The sequence below is a fragment of the Schistocerca gregaria genome, chromosome 2 (genome assembly GCF_023897955.1).
Source record: "Schistocerca gregaria isolate iqSchGreg1 chromosome 2, iqSchGreg1.2, whole genome shotgun sequence".
Classification (NCBI taxonomy): domain Eukaryota; kingdom Metazoa; phylum Arthropoda; class Insecta; order Orthoptera; family Acrididae; genus Schistocerca; species Schistocerca gregaria.
Genome location: NC_064921.1, coordinates 287,528,757 through 287,553,910, shown reverse-complemented (window position 1 = coordinate 287,553,910; position 25,154 = coordinate 287,528,757). Strand labels below are relative to the sequence as shown.

The following is a 25,154-nucleotide window of genomic DNA, read 5'->3' as shown; positions in this document are numbered from 1 at the left end:
CCAATTCCAAAAGACGCAGATGCTGTCATTTTTTTAAACATAAGCAGACATGTAAGGGTCTGGGGAGTTTATACACTCGCCTATAAAAGAGACGATTAATGTAACTATCGTTTTCTGTAGTTGTAAATTATATTTGGATAGACTGTACCATGGACGTTGCAAGTGCTGTTGTACAGTCAGTTTCATTTGGCACTGTCTGTGTCAATTTCATCATTTACCGCTGTACTTTAAACTTACTTTAAATGAAAGTTTACGCGCTGTAGTACAGCGAAATTAATCTTCAGAGTTATCAGTCAACTGAAAAGGCCATGTTCAATGCAGTCGACCAGTTTGAAACGTAAGTCATCACAGTGGAAGAATTGTATGGACTTTACGTGACGTCAATGAAAGTTTTCGGTATTGTCTCAATTTGTGTCTTTTACAGTGTATATTCTGTGTATATTCTGATGATCCTCTTTTTCATCTGAAGAGCGAAACCGGCCAGTAAAAAATACGAAGTGCGACTTGTGGCTGTTTTCGAAAATTTATCTTAGCTGTAACACAGTGACTTCATAAATAACAGGCAACAGAATTAGCAGTACAATCCTACTGCTGGTTTTGAATTAGTAAAAAATACGAAGTGCGACTTGTGGCTGTTTTCGAAAATTTATCTCAGCTGTAACACAGTGACTTCATAAATAACAGGCAACAGTACAATCCTACTGCTGGTTTTGAATTAGTATCAGATCTTCGAGAATGTATTAGTGCATCGGTATGATATGGAAGAAAAGTTTACAACCCTTACCCTTTCCTCATGCCTCGTTCCAAAATCTTACCCAACGTTTCACATATCTGTGATTTCAAGTCAGTAGCGCATCTTTGGGAGTGCACTCACTTGCTGATACGATCGGAAGACTGTTCTGCAGCCTCTTCGTAGCAAACTTCTTATATTGTCTCAAATATCCAATATACCGTTATTTCAGATAACCGCAGCTGTGGAAGTACATCTTTTGAGATAAAAACGGCAAACAGCTGAACGTAAGGTCCTTTTTAGCGGTTGTGTAGCTTTAGGTCACGTCTTCAAGTGGATACCTGAATAAAAAAGGGGAAATATCTATTGAAAAAGTGCGTTTTACCTCAATTACTAACGTAGAAAATAACAGTTGAGCCATGGCGCCATTGAGTTAATATACTGTTCTGTCTGGCGTCACTGGCTCAGGTGTAGTATCAACTATCCCTCTTGCTATATCATTGCCAATATATTGACAATATACAGGGTGAGTCGCATAAGACGTAACACCCCCTTTATTCCGGGGGGCGATTGCACGTATCAGCATGCGGTTTTCGGTGAATCATAGCGGACTATGGGGCACATACGTTGGTACATGCACAATAATCACAACGGTTATATTGTCCGAGATAATGAGGCAAGCACATGTTTTTTTAAATGGGACGCTATACTTTTTTCATCATCTTTCGAACGCTCTGGAAAAGACGCGTACAGTGATGTAACACATGTTGCTACTGTGATTCAAACTTTGATTAAAAGAGGGCGGATGAGGATTTATCTATGCAGCGTAGGCCGTGCATGCTGCACAGAGCACAGCAACTCGACCCGCGGGTCACTCGAGGCGTGTTTACAGTCTGCAGCCGCTTCCGACCGCCTCGACCTTCATTCATACAATATTTCCCAGCGCCTTTTAACTGAAGTGCAAAATGGCTAAGCAGGGATGGCTAGAGAACAAATGTAAGGATGTAGAGGCTTATCGCACTAGGGGTCAGATAGATACTGCCTACAGGAAAATTAAAGAGACCTTTGGAGAAGAGAGCTACTTGTATGAATATCAAGAGCTGAGATGAAAACCCAGTTCTAACCAAAGAAGGGAAAGCAGAAAGGTGGAAGGAGTATATAGAGGTTCTGTACAAGGGCGATGTACTTGAGGACAATATTATGGAAATGGAAGAGGATGTAGATGAAGATGAAATGGCAGATACGATACTGCGTGAAGAGTTTGACAGAGCACTGAAAGACCTGAGTCGAAACAAGGCCCCCGGAGTAGACAACATTCCATTAGAACTACTGACGGCCTTGGGAGAGCCACTCCTGACAAAACTCTACCATCTGGTGAGCAAGATGTATGAAACAGGCGAAATACCTTCAGACTTCAGGAAGAATATAATAATTACAATCCCAAAGAAAGCAGGTGTTGACAGATGTGATAATTACCGAACAATCAATTTAACAAGTCACGGATGCAAAATACTAACGCGAATTCGTTACAAAAGAATGGAAAAACTGGTAGAAGCCAACCTCGGCGAAGATCAGTCTGGATTCCGTAGAAATGTTGGAGCACGTGAGGCAATACTTACCTAACGACTTATCTTAGAAGAAAGATTAAAGAAAGGCAAACCTACGTTTCTAGCATTTGTAGACTTAGAGAAAGCTTTTCACAATGTTGACTGGAATACTATCTTTCAAATTCTAAAGGTGGCAGGGGTAAAATACAGGGAGCGAAAGGCTATTTACAATTTGTACAGAAACCAGATGGCAGTTATAAGAGTCGAGGGACATGAAAGGGAATCAGTTGTTGGGAAGGGAGTAAGACAGGGTTGTAGCCTCTCCCCGATGTTATTCAATCTGTATATTGAGCAAGCAGTAAAGGAAACAAAAGAAAAATTTGGCGTAGGTATTAAAATCCATGGAGAAGAAATAGAAACTTTGAGGTTTGCCGATGACATTGTAATTCTGTCAGAGACAGCAAAGGACTTGGAAGAGCAGTTGAATGGAATGGATAGCGTCTTGAAAGGAGGATATAAGATGAACATCAACAAAAGCAAAACGAGGATAATGGAATGTAGTCGAATTAAGTAGGGTGATGCTGAGGGAATTAGATTAGGAAATGAGACACTTAAAGTAGTAAAGGAGTTTTGCTATTTGGGGAGCAAAATAACTGACGATGGTCGAAGTAGAGAGGATATAAAATGTAGACTGGCAATGGCAAGGAAAGCGTTTCTGAAGAATAGAAATTTGTTAACATCGACTATAGATTTAAGTGTCAGGAAGTCATTTCTGAAAGTATTCGTATGGAGTGTAGCCATATATGGAAGTGAAACATGGACGATAAATAGTTTTTGACAAGAAGAGAATAGAAGTTTTCGAAATGTGGTGCTACAGAAGAATGCTGAAGATTAGATGGGTAGATCACATAACTAATGAGGAGGTACTGAATAGGATTGGGGAGAAGAGAAGTTTGTGACACAACTTGACCAGAAGAAGGGATCGGTTGGTAGGACATGTTCTGAGGCATCAAGGGATCACCAATTTAGTATTGGAGGGCAGCGTGGAGGGTAAAAATCGTAGAGGGAGACCAAGAGATGAATACACTAAGCAGATTCAAAAGGATGTAGGTTGCAGCAGGTACTGGGAGATGAAGAGGCTTGCACAGGATAGAGTGACATGGAGAGCTGCATCAAACCAGTCTCAGGACTGAAGACCGCAACAACAACAACATTGAATTACAATAGCAACATGCGTTATGTACCTATACGTGTCTTTTCCAGAGCGTTCGAATGATTGTAAAAAAAAGTATAGCGTCCCATTTAAAAAACATGTACTTGCCTCATTATCTCGGTCAATATAAACGTTGTGATTATTGTGCATGTACTGTATGTGCCCCATAGTCGGCTATGATTCGCCTAAAACTGCTTGTCGACACTTGCAAACGCCCCCGGAATAATGAGGGTGTTACGTCTTACGCGACTCATGTTGTATAGGTGGAAGAGCTGGTATTAGTGGATTGTGTCCTTAGGTCTTTACTTGCCGATAGGTGTACACGGGGTTCGCTGGCCCGAGAGAGAGGCACGAAGTTTGTGGATTGGCGGTAGCGTCGCGACCTGAGGTGGTCACGAGGTCAGAGCGGCCGAAGCCACTAGCTGCGCAAGGAGGGCCTGCACAGAGCGAAGAAACCAGAGTACTTCACCGGGGTTAGTGTCGACTAAAAGCAGCAGGGCGACATCCGCTCAGCAGGTTGGCAACATTCGTGTAGGACGACCGCCTCGTGGCCTGGCTCCCCTATTCTACCTGGCTTGCATTGGCGCCACTCACTAATCGCTGTGACGCACCGTGCATCCATGGAACTGATTGCTGATAAAGGGGAGTAACATTATGTAATCCTCGTGGTGATTTGTTTCGTTATCTACCTGCTCTCCTTATTATTTTCTGGATTCTACTCGACCCTCAGAGTTTTACTCGGTCGGCTGTTTCGTCGATAATATAGGCAGTAGCACTGTACCAACACCGACCCAAAGGAAGGCCTCGGCGCTTGTTGGTGACGTCACGTCAGCTAGGCGAGGAGAACGCCAGGTCTGTTGCAGGCATACTCATAATGGTGGTGTCTCCCTCTCTGACACAGAAAACTGTGAAACTATTGGCGGTAGTTGACCAACACACATTGTCCTGAGACACTACTGCAGTAAGTTAATTGTGCAATTCATCACACTTCTTAACAAATAGTGTACTCCTGCACTTAAATTTCCACCTATTTTAAGGATTGACATACAAAAACAACTTCATGGTCCAGCAACAACAGAATTCATGCTTCTTTACCGTATTTGTAAATCTGAGGAAGTTACCTTTGTACTGGGTTGCTTTTACAAGAAACTGTGAACATATTGGTGCTCTTCTTTAGGTATCTTGGTTGACTATGGGGTGAGGAGCACTTAATGTTAATGAAATATCTTGCGATTGTACACGTTGGGGGAGGAGGTGGGGGACAGAAGAAGGGGCAAAAGAGAGATACTTGTTTTATCAAATAAATGTTTTTTATCTTATAAAGTTTCTTCTTTCAGTTGCAAGAGGGGAATATTTATCTTTTCTAATGTGCATGTTTAAAAGTTTAAGCTCAGCAGTATTTTCGATGTATGAAGCTATTTTGTTTCCTTTTTAGAATTCCTTTCGTTGAAAATGACTCTAATATAATGACTGGTAACAGTTGGACATTTACACATGTAAATTAGTTCACATTTACAGTGACGATGTCAAACGAAAATAAATAATTAAATAAAAGAAACGAGTTCATTGTAAGGGGGATGGGGTGAGTTTCGATAACAAAATGGATCAAATAAATATAGTTACTTGAATGTAAAATTTCCGAAGCTCGCAATGGGGCAAAGCATCTTCTCATATTGATCTACGTTTGTTTCGACAGGATTCAGTAATACAGAATTATGATCTTCATTTGTAGCTTTACGATAGTAAGAAAATCTTTCATCTAAATAAAACTGCACAGTCCAAAACAATACCAAACATTTTGTCCAAAAATAAGAGATTTATAGTGATAAGCACGTCCAGGCGTTTCTGCCTGCAACAGACCTGGTGTTCGCCTGCCTAGCTGAATTGACGTCACCAGCAAGCGCCGAGGCCTTCCTTTGAGTCGGTGTTGATTGTGCTAAGACGATAGTTGTCGTTTGAAAATTTGTCCCGCTATTATATGGCCTTTCCTTTCTGGTTTGCACCCGATCATTGACGTTCTAATTAATCAACTCTTGGTCGTAAAAAATGGTTCTAATGGCTCTGAGCTCTATGGGGCTTAGAACTACTTAAACCTAACTAACCTAAGGACATCACACACATATCCGTGCCCGAGGCAGGATTCGAATCTGCGACCGTAGCGGCCGCGCGGCTCCAAACTGTAGCGCCTAGAACCGCTCGGCCACTCCAACCGGCTTTGGTCGTAAATATATCCGGAAAAATTGTACTAAAGCACAGCTTACCGTTAAATAAAATAGGGACCTTGTGGCTATATTTAGCTGTTAACCGGTCAATTCTTTAATTGTAATTGCATTTCTCAGTAATTAGTTATAACCTGAACAACCTTTTGTACTAAGCTGTTCGTTTCTGTGTTTGAAAGACCAAGTCATTATTGGTGTATTTTAGCTGGGTCTTGTGGTTCCACCGAGTGAGTTCTCTTGTAATAAGCGTTCACAAGTAGTGTTTTCAGACATTCCTTCAGAGCGGTCTTAATAACTCACAATCAGTTTAACTTTGGAAATATTAGCAGCCAACTGTCACCAGGCCTTTAAGCGACGGGTTAGGATCCAGTCGCACCTTGGCTGCCGATTGAAATTAAGAGGTTGGTTGTCTTGAAGTAAGTCTTGTCATTGTCATATTGTTTGCTAAACTGCATAACCTTTAAGCACAGGTGCGCGTCTTAACCCCGAGCCTTCTGACATACAGCTTTCAAATTAAAAGTTAATTCATGTGTTTTGAGTAATTGAATCACTTTTGTCATCTATGGTGCTTATATAGTTTTTATGTGTTCTAGAAAGGCATTTAATAAGACAGGCTGTGTCCAGCGCGGTAGTAAATACCGCTTTTTCACCCCATAACGGGCGGGCTGCAGGTCCGGCCGTCTTGTAATCATTGCCATATCGTTTGCTGTTTTACAATACAGCACTTCAGATTTCTTTGCAAAGATTAAAAGGTCAAAAGAATTTTGCAAATTTGTTCATTTTGTTAAAGAAAATTTTATGGCTAAATGCTTCGATTATCTAAAAAACACAGTACATATAATGTTAAATAAACAGGTTGTGTGAAAAGAAAGTTGTATTGGTGGGTCCTCCCTTCCGCGTTTTCCTTAATTCCAGTATGTACCACGTATCTACAGTAAAATACTTAAATTACGTCATATGCGACCCAAATATGGGGACGGATAGAAGACCCAACATTCAGTGTCCCAATAACAGTAACACTCCGAGTGATCATAACTGTCAACCTGAGTATATGGTGAACTGCGTCACCAAAATCCCCCATAAATAAAGCTGGAATCTACAGCTACATCGGACCGAATATAAAAACGATGGAATGCACCTGCAAAAACCACATTCTCTGTGGTAACGAAACTTACTAAAATTCAAGCGTAAGCTCTCATAGCACCATATCAGCTGCAGCAAAACCATGTCAGCAGTGTGCCTGCAAGTACAAACAGCAGGCTAATTGTGGCGCTAGCGCGTTGACCAGGCACAGGCTGTGCCACCGCGGCGTAGGGCAAAAAGCACACTTAGCCTCAGCCCATTATGCTGGTGTCCCGACGGGGAAATTTGAATAACTTCTTTAGAAAACAAAATTCGTTGTAAAGGTGAACTGTGATAATCCAGCGTTATGTAGTTATTACTAGGCAAAGCGAACTGGTCATCTGACCCTGGTGGTCTTATTTAAGCACGAGAAGAAGGGAGGGGATGGAGCAACAGCGTACACTCCTGTACTGTAACAAATGGAACGATGTCACATGCTATGCATCACAAAGACTCACACACAGACACACACACACGCTCGCGCGCGCGCGCCCGTACAGTATTTTTCACATTTGTGGTCAAGACGCTCCGCAGACAGCATCTGTAAAAAGTACCTTTACTAGTGATGTAACTATTTTCCTGCTGATTTGTCATCTGCTGTTTCAAAAGCAAATGATAATGCCGAATCATTGTTAGTATCTGTACTGACCTATTTCAACATATTTTCAGTTTCCTTGTTTGTCAAAATATCTTTCTCCCTGTAGTCAGCACACACACACACTTCTTTATAAACGTGATACGTTTCCGGCGGTGCGGTTCTTTCCATCCGTTTACGACGAACCTGCACCTACCTGTGAACATTGTCTCAGCAGATCATCAGTAGGAAATCCGAGTGAAACCTACTGTATTTCGACGTGAACCAGGCTGCATCTTAAATCAATAATCTACGTTTCGGGAGACACACGAAATGAAAGTTTGGAAATTTTGTCCTCAATTAATATATTCTGAAACTTAGGTGAACAAGTATCACTGCCAAGCCCGTGCTACTCTTACCATAGTCACTCACAATCCCTTTCACTCACGTTAACAAGTTTATGCTATTGCATTCCCCTAAAACGTAATACCTTCAAAAATACTGATTGTTTTGTGATTGATAATGCTCGCCAAGTATTAAGTCTGTCGGCACCAAAGGCAGTCACAGTTTTTAGCCACCGACCTGCTCAATACGCCACACGGAGTATATGTCCTTTCTCGTCACAAAATTCACTTAAAAATTCCGAAATCTCTACACACACATCGGAATAATTATGCCGTCACTTTCCAACACTTGTGATGTATGAAACACTGCTAAATCCGGCAACTTATCGTTTCCATCGGAATTACTACTACGCATGTCAGATCTGTTAATGACTTGGCTTCCACTCCTTTCTAGAATAAGTCTTCTCTACCAGCAGTGAAAGGCGCACGAAGAATATTGCTTTACCATTGGTCACTTTACTCAACAGCCAATAGCAAAACCACATTCTCCCACGTCAGTCTGCGCGTCTCATCAATAACCAATCGCAAAATAGTAAACCTAACGACTGCACTTTTTACCGACGTAATTATCTAATATGATGAAGTTTTGTTTATGCATAAAGTTATTTACTATTGTTATTTATACCTGACTTAACTTTCCCTTTACCATAAACTTGCTTTACAAATCTATTCTACAAAAATCTCCTTTGTCCACATCCATACTTCTTTGAAATGTTCCCACACTAAATCCTACTACACAACTTGTTAAACAATTATCTTCATAGTAACCTTAAACCGCACTCACACATCATTCATACTGCTAAAACACATTTATAACATTTTGCATACACAAAAAGACATAATAACACTTTATGAAAATACTAGAACAGTTAATGAAAAACATTCTATTACTTTAGTGCACTCTGGTGGGCACAATCGAAACTAAATCACAGTCCCGCTAACCAATACTGTCCTCTATCGGCTGATACATAAACTACGTGCACGTCTAGTCTCGCGTCACCATGTGTCACTATCCGGCTCTGAGACACATCTCCCGCTTAACCGCCTCCGAGGCAGGATCGTTATGTGGCGCTACGCCTCACGTTGTCTTTTACATCTATCGATGTAACGACTGTAAAAGCTAATAAATAGGTCTGAATGCAAATTGACTGCGTGCTCTACGAAACAGTGTTTTCGCTTAATAATACCTTGATCATGGTTCGAATTCTTTGAGTGTTTTAAATTTTTATCTCGTGAAAAGATTTGCACAAAGGTCCACTTGGCCTTGTGTGGACAGCTGGAAAGTTTCTTGAGTACAAAATCAGCTAAATTGGCGCGTTATTCGGCTACGTAGTGTTACGTCAAAATGCATGAGGTAAAGTAAAAAATCAGATTTATTTCTTAGCACCAAAAGACATTATTTGTTCGAGTTAGGGAGTGAAATGTTTGACATGTTATGACCACAGATCGTATTTTTTGCAATTTGCAGGTCCGTTGTATAGGATTTTCTTCCGGACTGCAAGGAGGCAGTAAGTAGGCAAATATTTTCTTGTAAATTTTTCTCGGTAGAGTAAAGAGTAAAGCCTGGTTCTTGTTGATTCATGTCAAAAATTTCGGGCTTCCTTGTCTAAGTATTTTTAATTTTTTTCTATTTCTACATGATATTCAGAAGATTCCCTGTAGTACTCATCGAGGAGAAATAACCTCGAAATTAAACTCTGCATTCAGAAAAATTAGACGTTGTCTGTCACTGTTGTTTGACAATGCTCATCAGACACCGTCACTACTCAACTTTTATTCACAGTGCAGCTAGTATGAAAAACAATTAATGATGAATTACCAGCTTGCCTTGTCAATCAATATCACTGAATACACAGATTATTGGGTTACAACATGGCACAACAGAATAAACATTTGACCAAGATACGAAGTGTAATATTATGCAAAGAATATGAAACACCTCCCCCCCCCCCCCCCCCGCCCACCATGAACCGTGGATCTTGCCGTTGGTGTGGAGGTTTGCGTGCTTCAGCGATACAGATAGCCGTACCGTAGGTGCAACCACAACGGAGGGGTATTTGTTGAGAGCCCAGATAAACGTGTGGTTCCTAAAGTGGAGCAGCAGCCTTTTCAGTAGTTGCAGGGGCAACAGTCTAGATGATAGACTGATCTGGACGTGTAATACTAACAAAAACAGCCTTGCTGTGCTGGTACTGCGAACGGCTTAAAGCAAGGGGAAACTACAGCCGTAACTTTTTCCGAGGGCATGCAGATTTACTGTATGGTTAAATGATGATGGCGTCTTCTTGGGTAAAATATTCCGGAGGTAAAATAATCCCCCATTCGGATCTCCGGGCGGGGAATACTCAATAGGATGTCGTTATCAGGAGAAAGAAAACTGGCGTTCTACGGATCGGAGCGTGGAATGTCAGATCCCTTAATCGGGCAGGTAGGTTAGAAAATTTAAAAAGGGAAATGGATAGGTTAAAGTTAGATATAGTAGGAATTAGCGAAGGTCGGTGGCAGAAGGAACAAGACTTTTGTCAGGTGAATACAGGGTTATAAATACAATATCAAATAGGGGCAATGCTGGGGTAGGTTTAATAATGAATAAAAAAAATAGAAGTGCGGGTAAGCTACTACAAACAGCATAGTGAACGCATTATTGTGGCCAAGATAGACACGAAGCCCAGGCCTACTACAGTAGTACAAGTTTATATGCCAACTAGCTCTGCAGAAGATGAAGATGTTGATGAAATGTATGATGAAATAAAAGAAATTATTCAGATTGTAAAGGGAGACGAAAATTTCATAGTCATGGGTGACCGGAATTCGAGAGTAGGAAAAGGGAGAGAAGGAAACATAGTAGGTGAATATGAATTGGGGGTAAGAAATGAAAGAAGTTGGCGTTTGGTAGAATTTTGCACACAGCATAACCTAATCATAGCTAACACTTGGTTTGAGAATGATAAAAGAAGGTTCTATACATGGAAGAATCCTGGAGATACTGGAAGGCATCGGATAGATTACATAATGGTAAGACAGAGATTTAGGAACCAGGTTTTAAATTGTAAGACATTTTCAGGGGCAGATGTTGACTCTGACCACAATCTATTGGTTATGAACTGTAGATTAAAACTGAAGAAGCTGCAAAAAAGGTGGAAATTAAGGAGATGGGACCTGGATAAACTGACTAAACCAGAGGTTATACGGAGTTACAGGAAGAGCATAAGGGAACAATTGACAGGAATGGGGGAAAGAAATATAGTAGCAGAAGAATGGGTAGCTTTGAGGGATGAAGTAGTGAAGGCAGCAGAGGATCAAGTAGGTAAAAAGACGAGGGCTAGTAGAAATCCTTGGGTAACAGAAGAAATATTGAATTTAACTGATGAAAGGAGAAAATATAAAAACACAACAAATGAAGCAGGCAAAAAGGAATACAAATGTCTCAAAAATGATATCGACAGGAAGTGCAAAATTGCTAAGCATGGATGCCTAGAGGACAAATGTAAGGATGTAGAGGCATATCTCACTGGGGGTAAGATAGACACTGCCTACAGGAAAAGAGAGCCACTTGTATGAAAATCAAGAGCTGAGATGAAAACCCAGTTCTAACCAAAGAAGGGAAAGCAAAAAGGTGGAAGGAGAAAATAGAGTGTCTAAACGTGAGCGGGAGTAGACAACATTCCTTTGGAACTACTGACGGCCTTGGGAGAGCCAGTCCTGACAAATCTCTACCATCTGGTGAGCAAGATGTATGAGACAGAAAAAATACCCTCAGGCCTCAAGAAGAATATAATAATTCCAATCCCAAAGAAAGCAGGTGTCGACAGACGTGAAAATTACCGAACAATCAGTTTAATAAGTCACAGATGCAAAATACTAACGCGAATTCTTTACAGACGAATGGAAAAAAATGGTAGAAGCCGACCTCGGAGATTCCGTGGAAATGTTGGAACACGTGTGGCAATACTGACCGTACGACTTATCTTAGAAAAGAGATTAAGGAAAGGCAAACCTACGTTTCTAGCATTTGTAAACATAGAGAAAGCTTTTGTCAGTGTTGACTGGAATACTCTCTTTCAAATTCTGAAAGTGGCAGGCATAAAATACAGGGAGAGAAAGGCTATTTACTATTTGTACAGAAACCAGATGGCAGTTATTAAAGTCGAGGGGCACGAAAGGGAAGCAGTGGCTGAGGAGGGAATGAGACATGGTTGGAGCCTATCCCCAGTGTTATTCAATCTGTATATTGAGCAAGCAGTGAAGGAAACAAAAGAAAAATTTGGAGTAGGTATTAAAATTCATAGAGAAGAAACAAAAAGTTTGAGGTTCGCCGATGACATTGTAATTCTGTCAGAGACAGCAAAGGACTTTGGAGAGCAGTTGAACGGAATGGACAGTGTCTTCAAAAGAGGATATAAGATGAATATCAACAAAAGCAAAACGAGGATAATGGAATATAGTCGAATTAAGTCGGGTGATGCTGAGGGAATTAGATTAGGAATTGAGACACTTAAAGTAGTAAAGGAGTTTTGCTATTTGGGGAGCAAAATAACTGACGATGGTCGAAGTAGAGAGGATATAAAATGTAGACTGGCAATGGCAAGGAAAGCGTTTCAGAAGAAGAGAAATTTGTTAACATCGAGTATAGATTTAAGTGTCAGGATGTCTTTTCCGAAAGTATTTGTATGGCGTGTAGCTATGTATGGAAGTGAAACATGGACGATAAATAGTTTTGGACAAGAAGAGACTAGAAGCTTTGGAAATGTGATGCTACAGAAGAATGCTGAAGATTAGATGGGTAGATCACATAACTAATGAGGAAGTACTGAATAGAAATGGGGGGAAGAGGAGTTTGTGGCACAACTAGACAATAAGAAGGGATCGGTTGGTAGGACATGTTCTGAAGCATCAAGAGATCACAAATTTAGCATTGTATGGCAGCGTGGAGAGTAAAAATCGTAGAGGGAGACCAAGAGATGAATACACTAAGCAGATTCAGAAGGCTGCAGGATGCAGTAGGTACTGGGAGATGAAGAAGCTTGCACAGGATAGAGTATCATGGAGAGCTGCATCAAACCAGTCTCAGAACTGATGACCACAACAACAACAATATGAAAATCTATCTAAATCAGGGGTGGCCAAGATTTCGGCTTGCTGACCAGCCGTCCTGTGTGGCCGTGCGGTTCTAGGCGCTTCAGTCTGGAATGGGCTCGCGTGCCAAAGAGCTCAACCTCGCTGTACATTTCTCCAACCACCACGCCACACTGTCTGACCGCGAGGAGAGGGCGATGGGAAAACAGCAAACACGTCTCATTTAAATAGTAGTGCAGCCGCACTGCATACGATTTGCTTTTACACAGGACATTTCTCAACATCATTGATCACATCAAAACAAAATTTCAGTGCTATTTAATTACTTTTGGTGCACTGTAGACGTAAGACAATCGTTATATGGTACAAACCGTAATCCTAACTTTCGTAGTTACACAATCGAAAAAAGGTGTTTCACACAAATATGCCGATCGAAGTACTGTAGCTCTTCTACAACATCATTATGGAAACGCAAAATTCTACGTAAAGAAAGGAATATAGACGTCCTGGCCGGCTTTAACGTGAAAATGATTTGTCATTTTTTTAAACTGGAAGTACCTTGCAGCTCAGTCTGTGACATATGCACGTGCACAGGAGGAATTTCAACTGAAAGCTATGCATCAGTTTTTGAAAGCAATTTATGAGAATGAACATCAGGAGCACAACGTATAACTGACTATGGGAAAGCGAAAAAAGAAAAGAATTGAAGCCTTACAGAAAGATCACGAATACTCATTTAAATAATTAGATAAGAAATGAGTAGGTCTCCAAAACGAATAAATAAGGAACGCAGACTACAAAAATGGACGCGTGATAGAACAGATCAGAAAATAACTTTCGTGATATCAGAGGGCAAAAACTTTATACGAAGACAGATATCGGAATATATATATATAACAAATGTTGACTGTCAATGCTACTCTGAATATAACAGACTGGCACAGGAGGGTACGTCATAGCAAGCCAAGCAAAACCATTTATAACACTGAATATAAAAAATTAATTTTGTGCAATATACTACGGAATAACGTCCGCCTTTGTACCTGAGTGGTCAGCGAGGCTGACTGCCATGCAGGGGATCCGAGTTCGACTCCCAGTACTCTCAAGGATTTAACAATGGTGAGGGACGGAGACCTTGTAAAGGCTGCACTCAGCCTTTTGAGCCCAACTGAGGAGCTGCTCGACCGATTACTAGCGTTTCCAATTCAAGAATCCCGACAATCAACGGGAGAGTGGTGTGCTGATCACGTACTCCTCCAAGCAAATTACTATCATGCAGAATTACCACGGCGTGTGTCTGGCATTCAGCTGAATCGGAAATAGGTCACGTCACTCCGTGTGCCCGAAATCGGAAATAGGTCACCTCACGTCTCTTGCTAGCTGAGTGGTGTGACCGCCAAATTTACGAAAAAGTTGCTAAGAATTCGATAGCACCTAAATACACTACTGGCCATTAAAATTGCCAGACTACGAAGATGACGTGCTACAGACGCGAAATTTAACCGACACGAATAAGTTGCTGTGATATGCAAATGATTAGCTTGTCAGAGCATTCACACAAGGTTGGCGCTGGTGGCAACACCTACAATGTACTGACATGGGGAAAGTCTCCAACCGATTTCTCATACACAAACAGCAGTTGACCGGCGTTGCCTGGTGAAACGTTGTTGTGATGCCTCGTGAAAGGAGGAGAAATGTGTACCATCACAGTTTCCGACTTTGATAAAGGTCGGATTGTACCCTATCGCGATTACGGTTCATCGTATCGCGACATTGCTGCTCGCGTTGGTCGAGATCCAAATGACTGTTAGCAGAATATGAAATCGCTGGGTTCAGGGGGGTAATACGGAACGCCGTGCTGGATCCCAACGGCCTCGAATCACTAGTAGTCGAGATGACAGACATCTTCTCCGCATGGCTGTAACGGATCGTGCAGCCACGTCTCGAACCCTGAGTCAACAGATGGGGACGTTTGCAAGACAGCCATCTGCACGAACAGTTCGACGACATTTACAGCAGCATGTACTATCAGCTCGGAGACCATGGCTGCGGTTACCCTTGACGCTGCGCCTACGATAGTGTACTCAACGACGAATGTGGGTGCCTTACTGGATACAGAAAATGTTCGACTGTTGCCGTGGCCAGCACATTCTCCAGACCTCTCACCAATTGAAAACTTCTGGTCAATGGTGGCCGAGCAACTGGCTCGTCACAATACGCCAGTCACTACTCTTGATGAACAGTGGTATCGTGCTGAAGCTGCATGGGCAGCTGTACCTGTACCCACCATCCAAGCTCTGTCTGACCCAATGCCCAAGCGTATGAAGGCCGTTATTACGGCCGGAGGTGGTTGTTCTGGGTACTGATTTCTCAGGATCTAAATTGCATGAAAATGTAATCACATGTCAGTTCTAGTATAATATATTTGTCCAATGAATACCCGTCTATCATCTGTATTTCTTCTTCGTGAAGCAATTTTAATGGCCAGTAGTGTATTTCAGAAATGCAAGACTATAAATGTGACTGCTGTTTGTTTCATTCGTAGCAATTTAAGCTCGTATGTTTGTGCCTAGCGACACTCTCAAAAATCGAGAAGTATTTCGAATAAACAGTAAAATATTGTCAGAAGCAAGATTATAAATATCACGGCTGCTCGTTTCTCTCACAGCAATTTAAACAGTACACCCCTGCCTGACCACACCCTCAAATATCGCCACATTACAATACTGAAACAACACAAAAATATGGTGAATCCCATATGGCGTCCCAAAAGTAGCAAGGGAAGGACGTCACGTACTGTTTTATAATTTGAACCAAATGCCAGCTGAAGCAAAGCAAGCGCTGTATCATGTATAAGATACAGAGGCGAGCGAGTGCACGGGACTTACCCTAGTTCACTGCTAGTAGCGTCACGTCATCGTAACGCGCCTGCATATAGTATTGCACCACATTTAACATAAAAGTAAAAATTAAGATTTGTGTGTAAAACTTTGTTAAAGTATAGTTCTATGTAATAATGTTTCAGGTAACAAATCTTAATGTTATAAAATTAGTAGTTTACGTAAAATTCACGTTTTGAAAGAAAAATAGGAGGCGCTAAATAATGACGCTAGGAAGCCAAAATTTGGTGAGAAGGTGCAGTAAGAAGTCATTAATGAGTGGTGCTGGTTTCCAAAACCATAAAACTAAAATTGACTCCAGAATCCGCGTTTTTCGGAAAAATCAGAGGCGCGAAATAATAGAGCTACAATATTGAAAATTGGTAGGATGCTTCAGTTCACCCTAATAATAATAATGGAAATACCACAATCAGTTACCTCTTCTAGTTTTTTAGTCATTTAGTAAAAACTACTTTTGTGAGTAAAATGTACATAAGCATTATAGATTAAGTACTTTAAATTTTAATGATAAAACAAATTCTTTAGGACCAATGATCAGATAGGACAATTAACAAAGCTACACCAAGTTTTAGTCTTGTAGCATAATTAACAGCTGATACAAGTCTTGATAAAGCTATGGTTCAGAGGTAACAATCTACCGTTAGTTCCATTGTAAAAATTCTAGAGAGTAAAGTTTTAATTTTAGCGGGCTGAGATTTTCTACGTGCTTCTGTACTGCTCAGATGTATGTATACAAAAATTGAGAAGTTTGTAAAGCTATTATTAAATGTGATATTTAAGATTATGTGCCTGAGATAGCGATCATTTGGAGGCTGCAGGCATCTGCATAGGAACGGAAAGAACAGATGCTCTCTTGGCGGTACGCGCCGGAGCTATATAAAAAGAGCGGCAGAGGCAGTAGTAAGCTCACTCCGCATTAGACCAACGCCTAGTCCACGCGAGCTTAACGTCCGATCGCGCCTCGCCTCGGGTGACGTCATAGCGGGCTGTGACATGCGCGTACTTAGCAATGTAAACGGACATTGAAAATCGCGAGGACTGTACACCGTCCTGGATCGTTTAGACTTCGGTAACAAACTGTTATTGTGCCGTCCGTGTGAAGTATAATTCCGCGTGGCAAGTGGTGACTAACTCCACTTTTAAGGCGAGCATTAATCTTTTTTTTTAACATTATTGCGAACTATTAATAGAGCACCGTTAGTTAGAGTAATGAACTATTCGGGAGGAACTTGCTGTAGAAGTCGCCTCTGAACTATTAAACGATTGACTGAATTAACAATATTTAATGTCTTTAGCATTTTCAGAAGTTTCGAGTAATTTGTGTGAGCCTTTAAGATAATAAAATCTTGTTTGGAACTTTAAATTTTATTGAAGCAGCCCTAATCTCGTGAAGAACTATGGATATTTTTCGTTTAGCTGGGCTGTACAGGAATGTGGCCGTGCAGACTGGGAACTAAGGTCAGTAAGTTTCCCTTCGCTTTCTGACTGGCCACCAAATTAGTTGCCAGGCTCGCGTGATTTAAGGTGGCAATGTTCAACTTTCATTCAACATTAAACAACGACTTCTTCGCCGTCCCACATATGTTGCATCGGCAATAGTCTGTTACGTGAAATGAACATTCAAACAACTCATTCGACGACTTCTTCGCCGCCCCACATATGGTGCATCGGCCGGGAAAACTGAATTAAAAGCAAATAAAAGTGCTCGATGTGTGAAAGCGATTGGTATAAATTAACGAACTCGGTAGGCAATAACAGGACACTGAATTGAACTAGTGTGGGAACAGTGTTACCAGTAAAGGCGGGTGTAGTGTATAAGCAATAAGTGTCTACCGCTGTACGTTGGTTAGTGACGATGGTGAGGAAGGCGACGATGCTGGATCGCGGCTGCCGACGGCGCTGAGACTAAAGGAAGACGGTGCGTCATCGCAGAGCTGCGCTGATCTGCGAGACAGCTGCCGGCTGCGCCGAGCGGTCAACGGTGCCTTGCTGCCCCCCCCTGGAGCTATTGCAGTAGGCGATTCCTGTGGCGGTACTCGACGCTACAGCTGCTGCTGCTGCCTTCAATACGTCGCGACGCGTCGCATCACGATTGCTGGTACACCGCGACGACATCATTCGTCGAAATCAAGCATTTAAGTTAAGTCAAAGACTTTTAAAATATTTATTAACTGCTGCTAACAAACTAAAAGATATGGAAAGTAGTGTACATTTCAGAAGGGAACCGGTCTCTGACCAAGAATCCTCAGGATCAGGAATTGAGTTTAATGAGGATGGTTCCATTAATCCCTCAAATATTGAACTAGAACGTAATTTGTCACCAGTAAATTATGACTTTAATTTAAATGAGAGTACAGGGATGCAATCAATAAGTGAAATAGAAGTCAAAAGGGAGCCAGTAGAGTTGCTAACTTTGTCAGGTAATGAAACTGAGCTCAATATATCTCCAGCTCAGTCAAGTCAAGAGATACAAAGTATCAAGGTAGAAGCTCCGGATTGGATGCAAATACTGTTTGCCAAACTCGAATCAAACCAAAATAAAATTGAGGCTAAAATTGAGGATAGTAATAAAGAACTAAAAGAAGAACTGCAATCAAAATGGAATAGTTTGAATTATAAGATAGATGCTATTCATCATGACATTCAAGTAAAAGTAGGGCAACAGTTAACTAAAATGCATAGTACTTTCAAATGTGAAATAGATCAAATTCAAAAAAATTATCAAGAGGCAGATGAACTTTTGGAAGTGAGGTTGTCCGAAAGATTGAGCAACGAGTCCAAACTTTGCTCTGACAAAGTTAAAGAGGTACAAATTAAAGTAGATACTTGTCAGAAAAACATTGAGAAAGTAAAAGAAACCTGTACCGAAATTCGTGGTGCAGTGGAACAAAGATGTTCTGCCAGGATAGAAGCAGTAGAGTCACAAGTAGAGGAATTAAATACTAACATTGCTAACCTAGAAAATAGAGTAACCTCTGTTAATTCTAGTCATTCTACTGTACAGCATGTGACTTCAGTTGACGCCGCTTTTATAGGGTGTCGACAGTTTTTGCGCTTTGATCCTGATAAGTACATTCACCCTCTTGAATTTTGGAATGACTTTGAGGATGTTCTCCCCAACACTTGGTCAGAAAGAGAAAAAATTTCATTTATAAGAAGTCATTTGTCAGGTGATGCTTTGCGATGGTCAGCGGATGTAATGATCAAATGTAAAACTTTATCTGAATTTAAGTCTGCATTTCTCAACGAATACTGGTCACATAACAAACAAAATGATGTGTTAAGGGAATTCTGGAGTGGTAAGAAGTTTTTCCCAGGGCGTGAATCAGTAAAGGATTTAGCTAGGAAGTGGGTTTCAAGACTGTCACATTTGACAGAAAAGATGAAGCCAGATATGATCATTATGGGTTTAGAAGGTAAGCTGCCGTGGTACTGGCAGAAGAGGATCATTTCCGCCCCTAGAGATAATATAGACAAATTTATTGAATATCTGGAAAGAGTGGAAAGAGTAGCTGCTGCTGAGGAGCAGGTGCAGCAGAATAACAAATCTTCTAACAATCACGTACAAAATAATGGAAACGTGAACGTTAGAAATATGGAAGTTAGGCACACCAAAACAAACTATCGAAATCAAAGCCGTGGCAGAGGAAGAGGGGGTAGATACTCACCACGCTTTCGTAACAACTACTATGACGAAAGTGGAGAAGTAAATACTATGCCATTAAGACAAGAAGGGAGTCATGATGCTACTATATCTAGTGGTGTCACAGATGAACACAACAGGCCGCGTGTGGGAAACTAAATCCCGTCTATGAGGAAACTGGCGCTCACCAGGCGGTAACAGTAACACAGCCAGTAACGGAAACACAGACAATCAGCCAACATACACAGACAGACAACATGGATGACGAAATAAATACAGATAATACCAGTGATGTGTTAAGCCACTCTCACAAAATAGTGGATAGTATTTTGGATACACTAGAAAAATGGGTCAAGGAAGAACAGGAACTCAAGGTAGATAATGGGGAAGAAATAGATAATGGGTTTGAGTCTGATGGGAATAATGATGAAGTAAAAGCTTACATCTTCGATGAAAATGGCAATCTAAAAGCTGAAGTAGAAGTAGCAGAAGTAGAATCAGTACTGCAAAACTTTAGAGAGGAAGAATGATGAATGAAGGGGGTAGAAATAGTAACGAGGTGAAAGAATCTAGTAGCTGTGTAAACGTGCCACAAATGGTTGAAGGTGACGACATTCTTATGAACAGCAATATTGCGCAGGGACGCAGTTGCTCAGAGGTAGAGGATAGTGTGGCTGATGTGCAGCAAACAAAAGTAGAAAAAGTCGTCAGATGCTTCGATTTAAAGTTAGTGGACAGATTAGAGAAAGCAGCTAAGATTATAGAGCATGATGAGCCCCAGGATGTAAATGTAAATGTAATTGCAACTGATCAGAATTACTTTAGCTGGAAGAACATAGAACGAGATTTATTAGACGAGGTGTGTGAGCAACCTTTTCAATGTAAAATAACTCACCCTGTTATCAAAGTAAACATATCAGGAGTCACTGTGCGTTGTCTGCTTGACAGTGGCAGTGAAGCAAGTGCTTTATCACAAACATTTTTTGACACCATACCCAATAAAGAGAAGTTAACAGTTATGAAAGTAAGAGGCTTAAAGATTATAGGTGCTACTGGAAAAGTCTCTAGACCAGTTCAACACGAAGCTTTGATACCCATTGGTATAAATGACGTAGTAATAGATCATCCTTGTTTGATTGTGCTAGGCTTAAGTGTTGATATGTTGATTGGCACTGATTTCTTATCAAAGTACCAGGGAAAGATCAATTTTGATCAGAACAACTTAATTTTAACTTTACCTGACTCTAAAGTGATAAGAGAGTCTTTTATAGGAAGTCATATAGGCGGTAGTAATGAAACTTGGGAACTGCCTATTAGAGTAATAAAGAATAAAGGATACTTGCAGGAAAATTTGGTTTTCAGTAAGAATGAGGAAAGTGCTAAGGTTGAAGAGAGACACATCCTAAAGGAAATAGAGGAAAAGGTACAATCAACAAAGCAAATTGCTGACGAACAAAGATCAGAGTTAAAGAGTGTGTTAACTAAGCATAGTAATGTATTCTCAAACGCACCTGGTGAAGTTAAAGGTTATGAATGCCATTTGAATATCAAGCCTGGGAAGGTATTTTTTAAGAAGCCTTATCCAATACATGATGCAAGGGCTTTCCCCACTAGTTTTAAAATTGGTGAGCTAGTGCTGGTCAAAACAAAAGAAAAATCAAACAAAATTTCTGCAGAAACTAAAAAGTTTATGCATGTATATCATGGACCATTTAGAATAGTAAGTAAACCTCATGCAAATGCCTATCGTTTGGAATATCCAAAGAGTAAGAGAGAACTAGGTCTAAGAAATATTGTGGATCTAAAGGAATTTAAAATTAACAGTAATTAATTACTGTAGGGAGTCTGCCACTCTTTGGCGGATACACGGTTTGGCGTACCGTGCAGTCCCAGCTGGGTGAAACTTTATTTCCTTTTCAAGTTTCATTCCCTTCTTCTGGTCTATCATAACAGGTAAGAATCACATATGTCTTCATGTTGTATATATGCTATTAGGTTTTAAGTATTCTTAGTAAGGATCTACCTAGTGAATGGCAAAACAAAAGTCTGAGTACCAATAAGAGGCAAACATGGCTAAAATAAATAAATTAAAATATTTCATGTAATTGTAAAGGGTTAGAAACTACAACTAAGAGAGACACTTTGCAGTATACGAAGTACGGTATGAATATGAATAATCCATGAGATTATGCAAAAGGTAGTATGTTGCTAGAAATAAGGTTGTCTGAAGGAAAACAGCGTAAGAAGGTAATGCTCATAGAGGCAAGCAATGGCGTTTTAGAATTAAATAAATGGAGATGTGTGGAAGTGGTGTGAGGATCGCACCAAATATATAGAAACAGGACGTCAATAGGCTGACAAAAGGAAAAGGGAGAAAGAAGTGGAGAAATGAAGTATTTTGAATCTGGAAGAAAAGGGAGAAAATGAATAAGGTGAAGAAGTGAAGTAAGTAAATTGAAGTAAATGATGTAGGATTAAAGAATAATTCCCTCACGTCTCGTGAAATGGTGAAAAACGCTAAATCTTGCTTGAGGCAAATAAATAGTTAAACAGACAACAGAAACACACAAATATTGGAAAATGCAGAAATTTGGAATCGGTATACTGAAAATAACTAATTTCTTTAGTAATTCATACAATAAAGCAAAGTGCTGGTCATCAAATGACTTCTTTGATGAACTAATCCATACTATAATTAAGCCAGAGTACATTAAAACTAAAAGGTTACTCAATTTTCTAAGTTGAAGCAAGGTCTTAATATATTAATTTGCTAAAAGAATTTTCACTATTTAGGAACCTAAAAGATTATTTATGAAAGAAGAAAGTAGGAGCTATTGTATCAGATACGACTTAGTGCTAAATGTCTTTCTGACAACTTCACAATTAGTAAAATAGTGCCAGAATATAAACTATAAAATGTACTTTGTCCTACCTTAGATATAAGTTGAAAACAGAAACTTAGACTGTATTGTCTGTTTCTCAGGGACATGCAGGCTGCATGAATGACTGACAACAAGCGGTAGGGAGATTGGAAGTAGAGACGCAAACCACAGTGAATACAATTTCCTCCCACAATTTTGTCAATCAGTGAAATTAAATGAGTGTTACAATAGGACACCCACCACAGTGCCGAGTATTATAGTGAAAGAAAAATGTGAGTGCGTTGCAGTGATAAAAGTCGTGTGTATTTTCTTTTTCAGGAAGAGACTGATTTTAAAGAAAAAAAAAAAACTATTTTGTAACCATTGAAAAATTTATATTTCCATGTAAATGTATGTAAATAATTTGTGAATGTCTTCTGTACTAGGTTTTCTATGTGTATATGAGTATGGTTATTTTGTGTATGTAGTAATAAGGAATTTCCTAAGAAGAAGCAACTTAAGTTGAAAGAGGTATACTAAAGTAATCCATCGCTTGTTTGTTCTTTTAGAAATTTAATTTTGTTCAAAAATAGATTTTCACGAAAATTAAAAAGGGGGTGATGAAGCAAAGCAAGCGCTGTATCATGTATAAGATACAGAGGCGAGCGAGTGCACGGGACTTACCCTAGTTCACTGCTAGTAGCGTCACGTCATCGTAACACGCCTGCATATAGTATTGCACCACATTTAACATAAAAGTAAAAATTAAGATTTGTGTGTAAAACTTTGTTAAAGTATAGTTCTATGTAATAATGTTTCAGGTAACAAATCTTAATGTTATAAAATTAGTAGTTTACGTAAAATTCACGTTTTGAAAGAAAAATAGGAGGCGCTAAATAATGACGCTAGGAAGCCAAAATTTGGTGAGAAGGTGCAGTAAGAAGTCATTAATGAGTGGTGCTGGTTTCCAAAACCATAAAACTAAAATTGACTCCAGAATCCGCGTTTTTCGGAAAAATCAGAGGCGCGAAATAATAGAGCTACAATATTGAAAATTGGTAGGATGCTTCAGTTCACCCTAATAATAATAATGGAAATACCACAATCAGTTACCTCTTCTAGTTTTTTAGTCATTTAGTAAAAACTACTTTTGTGAGTAAAATGTACATAAGCATTATAGATTAAGTACTTTAAATTTTAATGATAAAACAAATTCTTTAGGACCAATGATCAGATAGGACAATTAACAAAGCTACACCAAGTTTTAGTCTTGTAGCATAATTAACAGCTGATACAAGTCTTGATAAAGCTATGGTTCAGAGGTAACAATCTACCGTTAGTTCCATTGTAAAAATTCTAGAGAGTAAAGTTTTAATTTTAGCGGGCTGAGATTTTCTACGTGCTTCTGTACTGCTCAGATGTATGTATACAAAAATTGAGAAGTTTGTAAAGCTATTATTAAATGTGATATTTAAGATTATGTGCCTGAGATAGCGATCATTTGGAGGCTGCAGGCATCTGCATAGGAACGGAAAGAACAGATGCTCTCTTGGCGGTACGCGCCGGAGCTATATAAAAAGAGCGGCAGAGGCAGTAGTAAGCTCACTCCGCATTAGACCAACGCCTAGTCCACGCGAGCTTAACGTCCGATCGCGCCTCGCCTCGGGTGACGTCATAGCGGGCTGTGACATGCGCGTACTTAGCAATGTAAACGGACATTGAAAATCGCGAGGACTGTACACCGTCCTGGATCGTTTAGACTTCGGTAACAAACTGTTATTGTGCCGTCCGTGTGAAGTATAATTCCGCGTGGCAAGTGGTGACTAACTCCACTTTTAAGGCGAGCATTAATCTTTTTTTTTAACATTATTGCGAACTATTAATAGAGCACCGTTAGTTAGAGTAATGAACTATTCGGGAGGAACTTGCTGTAGAAGTCGCCTCTGAACTATTAAACGATTGACTGAATTAACAATATTTAATGTCTTTAGCATTTTCAGAAGTTTCGAGTAATTTGTGTGAGCCTTTAAGATAATAAAATCTTGTTTGGAACTTTAAATTTTATTGAAGCAGCCCTAATCTCGTGAAGAACTATGGATATTTTTCGTTTAGCTGGGCTGTACAGGAATGTGGCCGTGCAGACTGGGAACTAAGGTCAGTAAGTTTCCCTTCGCTTTCTGACTGGCCACCAAATTAGTTGCCAGGCTCGCGTGATTTAAGGTGGCAATGTTCAACTTTCATTCAACATTAAACAACGACTTCTTCGCCGTCCCACATATGTTGCATCGGCAATAGTCTGTTACGTGAAATGAACATTCAAACAACTCATTCGACAACTTCTTCGCCGCCCCACACAGCCGCACGCTGCGGCACTTCCTAATTTTAGTCACTTGTCCCGTCCATTCCGCATCCGATGCGCAAATGGCACAGTATGACACAGCGGTCGGCCGGGACCGATTGGCCTGTCAGGGCCAGAACTCAGAACATTACCTGAGTTATGGAATGTTTCTATCAGCACAATTTTACGTTTAAAACATGCTAGAATGTGTGATTATCTCCTAATCAATAACAGGAAAAACAAAAGATGTTCCGAGTCTTCTGTATGGTCAATCACAATCTGGACAATCACATATCGCAAGTTAATCAGTTATATGTGCATTTCTTAGGCAGCGTTATTAAAGCTCTTCATTAAACAGGGAAATACATGTGCACAGAATAGATATCAAGAGGTACACTAATTTTTAGTGGAACAATGTGTGAGATACTGAAAACTTCAGAGAAATTAAAGCTTAACCTATAAACCTAGTATCCGAAATAAAATGTGTGAAGGATTATGACTGTTACATATTTTGCAGGGTGATACAG

General features: G+C 40.1%; 1 protein-coding gene across 1 annotated transcript in view; it reads right to left on the bottom strand.

Annotated features, from left to right (window-relative positions):
* LOC126336883 (glutathione S-transferase D5-like) overlaps window positions 1–25,154 on the bottom strand; it is a 72,311-nt gene that overhangs the window by 17,289 nt on the left and 29,868 nt on the right. The window lies entirely within an intron of this gene.